This window comes from Lactuca virosa, chromosome 4 (genome assembly GCF_052849685.1).
Source record: "Lactuca virosa cultivar CGN04683 chromosome 4, Lactuca_virosa_CGN04683_v6, whole genome shotgun sequence".
NCBI lineage: Eukaryota > Viridiplantae > Streptophyta > Magnoliopsida > Asterales > Asteraceae > Lactuca > Lactuca virosa.
Window position 1 is genome coordinate 125982896 of NC_136429.1, and position 6096 is coordinate 125988991.

Consider the following 6096-nt stretch of genomic DNA (forward strand, 5'->3'; position numbering starts at 1 on the left):
TGAAAAGGGATGTCGTAATCATAATCGAATTTTAGAGTGCAAATAATGTTCCCATATATAGAAGTTCCTTATGTTGAACCATTCCAACATAACATTCATATATATACTTGACTAAATTTGATTAAAACCTAACGATATAAGCTTTTTTTGAAATGAAGTATAATTTCCTCTCCCTTTATTATAGCAAAACAATTTTTCCCAATTGAAACTTTTGTTTTCTATAATTAACATTGCTAACTTGCAACACTTATCATAATTATCATGCTCCCACTAACATGATGATTATTAGCATAACACATATGCTCCCACTAGCTTTGACATGTATCCAGAAATCAGCTGGACTTCTAGAAATCAATACTTTATTGACTTTCTTACCAAAGTTCAGATTTCTGATACGAGATGCTTTGATAAAACTTTATCAAAATCATACACCTTTCTTTAGATAGCACACATGTGTGTCTAAACAATTTCAGAACTATGAAAAGGGATGCCGTAATCATAGTCTCAATTGTTTAGACCTTTTCCATCCCTCACAAGTCCATGTTAGTGTGTCGGTTAACCACACACGCTCCACTAACGACTTTGAGAATGCAAATATCACAATTGCTATCTACTTAAAATCTACTTAGTGAAAGTCTTTCCTCACCATCATTTTCATGAATCGGAGAGAAACCTTATGACACTTAGATTTTATGGTGTAAGTGTTCCTATCCATGTGAATTTGTCAAAACCATAATCACAAGACAAGGTTAGTGACAAATCCAAACTCATATGGATTGAACTTGTGCAATCTTAAATTCTTGCCACCTGACAGCACAATGGCCTGCCATTGCTTCCAAGTTGTTATGCAACCAATTGAGAACTCTCAGAACTCATATGCAAATCCAACTTTAACTAGAATGGGAACAGAAATAGGAATATGTCAACACGATAGGTTATAATCCTCAAGTGGTGTGCTAGTGATAAACTACAAGTTTTATTCTTGATTAGATCTTGAAACTCTTTCAGGATCTTTTAGACTCCTACTGTCCTCTTGACATATAAGACTCTCTTGCCAAGACCCATTCCTTGACAAACTAATATTCAAGAGATAGTGCGGATTCTTATCAAGAAAAACACTTCACACAATTGGCCTTAGTTGGTCTTTGTTTTATCCAAAATATCACCACTTACCAATTTCAAATGTACAAGAGTAGAACACATTTTACTCTTACATTTGACAAGTGTTATAAACCTTCTTTAAGATATGTCACTCAAGTTACAATCTTGGAGTATGACTCTAAGAATTGTTTTGGAACGAAGTATGACTCATCTTCTTGATTTAACCATTTCAACAATTCATGATTCCTCTTCTTAGCCATAGGAATGCACTAAGATGTCCTTAGAGGACCAATTGTGATATGGTTTCTTAATAATTAAGATGATCACAAAACATGATAATAAAGTACTCTCCCATCTTTTCAGATTTGAGAAACTTTTATCTTTCTGCCTAATTTGATTCTTCTGATTCGTTCTGCCATTGTGATATGGTTTCTTATTCGATCTTTTGTGGTGGACTTCACCAGTGCACAAGAATGTGTACTCGATCCCTTAGTCCTTCACTTGACTCACATATACATGTGAATAAGGAATTAGTCTTAATTTTCCAAAGATGAAAATTCTCATTCATCATACAATACAAGTTGCATGATTCCAAGTTTCTATCCAACTGAAACTTGGGTGATGAGATTCTTTCCTAATTTGGTAAATTTAGACACTACCACAAATGAAAGAATCAAATCCATTTTCCGATATTGCTATTAACGGAATCATATAAGCAACAATTTTTCACAAATGTCATTGTAAGGACACTTAAAATAAATAAAAACGAAAATTTTCTTTTATTTAAAACTTGCGGGAAAAACTTATCCTTACAATGAAAATGCATATGAAAACAATGTTGTTATCTATTCCTAAGCAATCTATCACAACTCTTAAGCAGCAGCTCAAAAATTCTGATCACCGAACCATGCGATCGAACTCCATCTTCGCGATTAGAATCAACTTACTCTTCTTTAAGCTTCCTCTCTTTTCTTTGATTCTTAAAACTTCAACATGTGTCCCAGTCACATCATGTAATAAGAATCTCCAAATAGGAACTTAACAGAGTTAGATAGTGGATTTACCTGAAGTAGAGTCAAACTTTTGACTTTACCATCCTTATGATCTTTCAGGTAAATTTGGCATCTTCGCAACCAATGCCCCTTCCTTGGCAATAGAACCATATGGACTCTTTGGTAATGGTACATGGGGCTATTTCAGACTTAGCCTTTCTCTTTACCATTTGGTCAACTGAGTTGACTCTGGCCGATCCCTTTCCATTGGGAAGAGAAAGCTTTTCTGATTTCCAATGTTACCATTGTCAAAGTCCATGGTATTTTGGGAAGTTGATCTTCTAATCAAATTTGCTTTCCCAGTGCTCCAAATCATTGCTGATTCAGCAGCACCTAGCAAATAAATGAGATCATTAAGGGTCATGTCATAGTCTGTTTCATAGTAGTCCCAAAGGAAACTCACTATGTGACGTAGATAGTGATTGAACAATCAATTTTCTCAAGACTTTGACACCCAACTCTCCCGGCTTGTCAATATGTGACTTCATCTCCAAGATGTGAGTACACATAGACCTTGCTTGCCAATAGGGCTTGAGTGACCTTGAACTATTCAAGAACTTGTGGGTTAGGGAGAATAATTGGAGGAGGTGGAGGAAGTGAAGTATGATTTCCATGAGCCAACCATAGGACATCATCTTCATTAGGAAAGTTTGTTCCATGAGATTTGGGAAGATCATAGTTGTCTGAACCAGACATTTACAATGGGAGAAATTCAAGTTAGTTGATTTAAAGTCCTTAATATAACACCCAATATGAAATATTAAGGCTAGGACCCAACACAATATTTTATAACTTGGAAGAGGGATGTCGTAATCCAAGCCATAAAATATTTGAAGGTAGGTGACTGACGATTCACCAGTTTCCACCATGAAAAACGAAATAGAAATATTAGGTTTTAATTGGATTTAAAACTCCTAGATCTTTTAAGATTCATTGAACTTTTCAATGGCATGTTTCAATCTCGCTTGTGCCCTCTCAAGTTTTGTGACTGGGATGCTGAGGATCACAAAACAAGGTGTGAATAACCATGCAAATATACTTGGTACCCTTAATATTTATTACTTAATCGATGTGCCGGTTAACCACACGCGCTCCACCGATCCTATGATAAACATTAAGTTACCCTTTGCCTACCTTGTTAAATCTAGGTTAGTGTGCCGGTTAACCACACACGCTCCACTAACGATTTAAGCAAAGTGCAAAGTGTAATTTCATGGGTTAGCACCAAATTCACATTTTCCTAAAGTAACTAAGATTGGGAATTTATAAAAGGTTTAGTTACTTTATATTTATCATTATACTTATAATGAAGGGAGAATTATAGTCATTGTCCTACCCGTTCGGCTAACGACCCTCCACCAGTCAAGGAAGCGGTGGGTGAGAGTGGACACCCATTAAACTGCCATTTTATAGGTAGTAACCTTATACCCCCCTTGTAGACCGGCTTCGTGAATAAGGCCTACTAATGGTAAGACTGACTTGCTCTTATACATATATATATATATATATATATATATATATATATATATATATATATATATATATATATATATTATTAACTTAGTACCGATTTCTTGAGCCATGGGGTCCTTATATATTGTGGCTATTAGGATTACACCATGTAACTCATGTCTTTCCATATTCTTCATGCTCCATGGTTTAAAACCTCCATGGAGTATCCATGGGTTACTCCATGGGTTTAGCCAAACATGAAGAACTATTGATCATAAGCCCACATATATAAGAATGAATGATTTACACAATCAATCCCCATATATTTAATTAGTCTCCTTTTGATCACAAAATTAATTCCAAATTAATTCTTGATCAATACTAATTAAATAATATGATTTCATATTAATATATTAAAATATATAATATATTAACAAATCATAAATATCCTTTTCTCACAAAAGTCTATCCAAATTGTTCCGATGCCATGCAACCCTAATGGACCACGCCAAATCGGGTCAAGTACATACCAATTATAGTTATGGGCTTAGACACTAATCCAACAATAACATCAATACCAAGATTCCTACAAGGTTTTAGTGCATGGAAAGGGGCTAATCTATATAAAGTGAACAACTTTATGTCATTGGGGACCTAGAGAGGTCCAGATCTGGAACCATATCCTTGTGATAAGTCCAGATATGAGTTTGACTCCATTTTGCACCAAAAATGGCCATTTACTTCCAAGAAAAGAGATCTAAGCAACTAGGGATCAAGGTAATGACTTTATACCTCAAGATGATGGCCAATACAGAGTAGATGTCGGATCTACTGCTTTTCTCCTTGCTCCTTTTTCTTCAAGCTCTAAAATTCTTCACAAAGGCACAAGTTTCACTCTCTAAGGCTCACACACACTCAAGGAAGCTCAACTATGCGGCTAGGGTTTCTTTCTTGGTTGCAAGGACGATGAGGGAGGCTACAAATGAGCCATAAGTCCTTCAAATAGGGTGCAAACCCTAAAAATTAGGGTTTCTCTCAACAATGCCTACTCGTCGAGTCGGGGCCTTCCGACTCGCCGGGTAGCATCCAAATCCCGCGTCCTCATAACAGTCTCTAATCAACGAGTTGGAGCACCCCAACTCGCCGAGTCCATGCACAAAACCCTAAAACTTAAATAAATTAAACAATACCTGGAACAGGTGTTACAAGTCTCCCCCACTTGAACTAGACTTCGTCCTCGAAGTCTGCTGGTCAAAACAAATACGGGTAGTGGTCTCGCATCTCGTCCTCTGGCACCCAAGTCCACTCAGAGCCCCTGCGGTGCTGCCATTGCACCTTTACCAGCTTCACTTCCTTGTTCTGAAGAACCTTGGTCTTCCTATCTAAGATCGAAACACGCATCTCAATGTATTTCAGGCTCTCATCCACCTGAATGTCGTCCAAAGAAACGACTGCGGCCTCGTTGGTGACACACTTCCGAAGCTGGGACACATGGAAGGTGTTGTGAATCTGGCTAAGCTCATCCGGCAGATCCAAGAGATAGGCCACCTTGCCCACCCGGGTCGTAATCCTGAACGATCCTATATATCGGGGCCCTAGCTTGCCCCTCTTTCGAAATCTGATGACTCCCTTCCATGGTGACACCTTTAGTAACATAAAGTTCCCCACCTGGAACTCAAGATCCGATCGCCGTCGGTCAGCATAAATTTTCTGATGGCTCTGTGCGACCCGCAACCGGTCACGCACCTGCTGAATCGCCCCAACAAACCGGGGCCCTGCATCTCCTCCCATACAACATCTCAAATGGAGTTCGGTCGATACTGGCATGGTAACTATTGTTGTATGAAAACTCTGCCAATAGAAGGTACGTATCCCAACTCTCTCCAAAATCCAACACACATGCCCGCAGCATATCCTCAAGTGTATGGATCGTCCTCTCACTCTGGCCATCTGTCTGGGAGTGGTACGTCGTGCTAAAATGCAACTGAGTGCCTAGTTTCTCGTGGAACTTCTTCCAGAATCTAGATGCAAACCGGACATCCCTGACAGAGACTACCGACACCGGCACCCCGTGTCTCGCCACCACCTCTCGCACATAAATATCCGCCAACTTTTCAGCGGATATACTCTCAGAAATCGGAATAAAGTGGGTACTCTTTGTCAAACGGTCTACAATCACCCATATGGCGTCAACACCCCTCGTCGTCCTCGGTAACTTCGTAATGAAGTCCATAGTGATCTCTTCCCACTTCCACATGGTAATTGGTAGCGGCTAAACCTTTCCATGAGGCCGCTGATGCTCGGTCTTGACCTTCCTGTAGATCAAGCACCGCTCCACAAACCAGGCGATCTCCCACTTCATGCAGGGCCACCAGTAACTCAGTCTCAAATCTCTATACATTTTGTAGCCCCTGAATGTATAGAGAACTTGGACTTGTGTGCCTCCTCCAATATCTTTTGTCTCACTCCTCCAGTCAGCGGTACCCACACT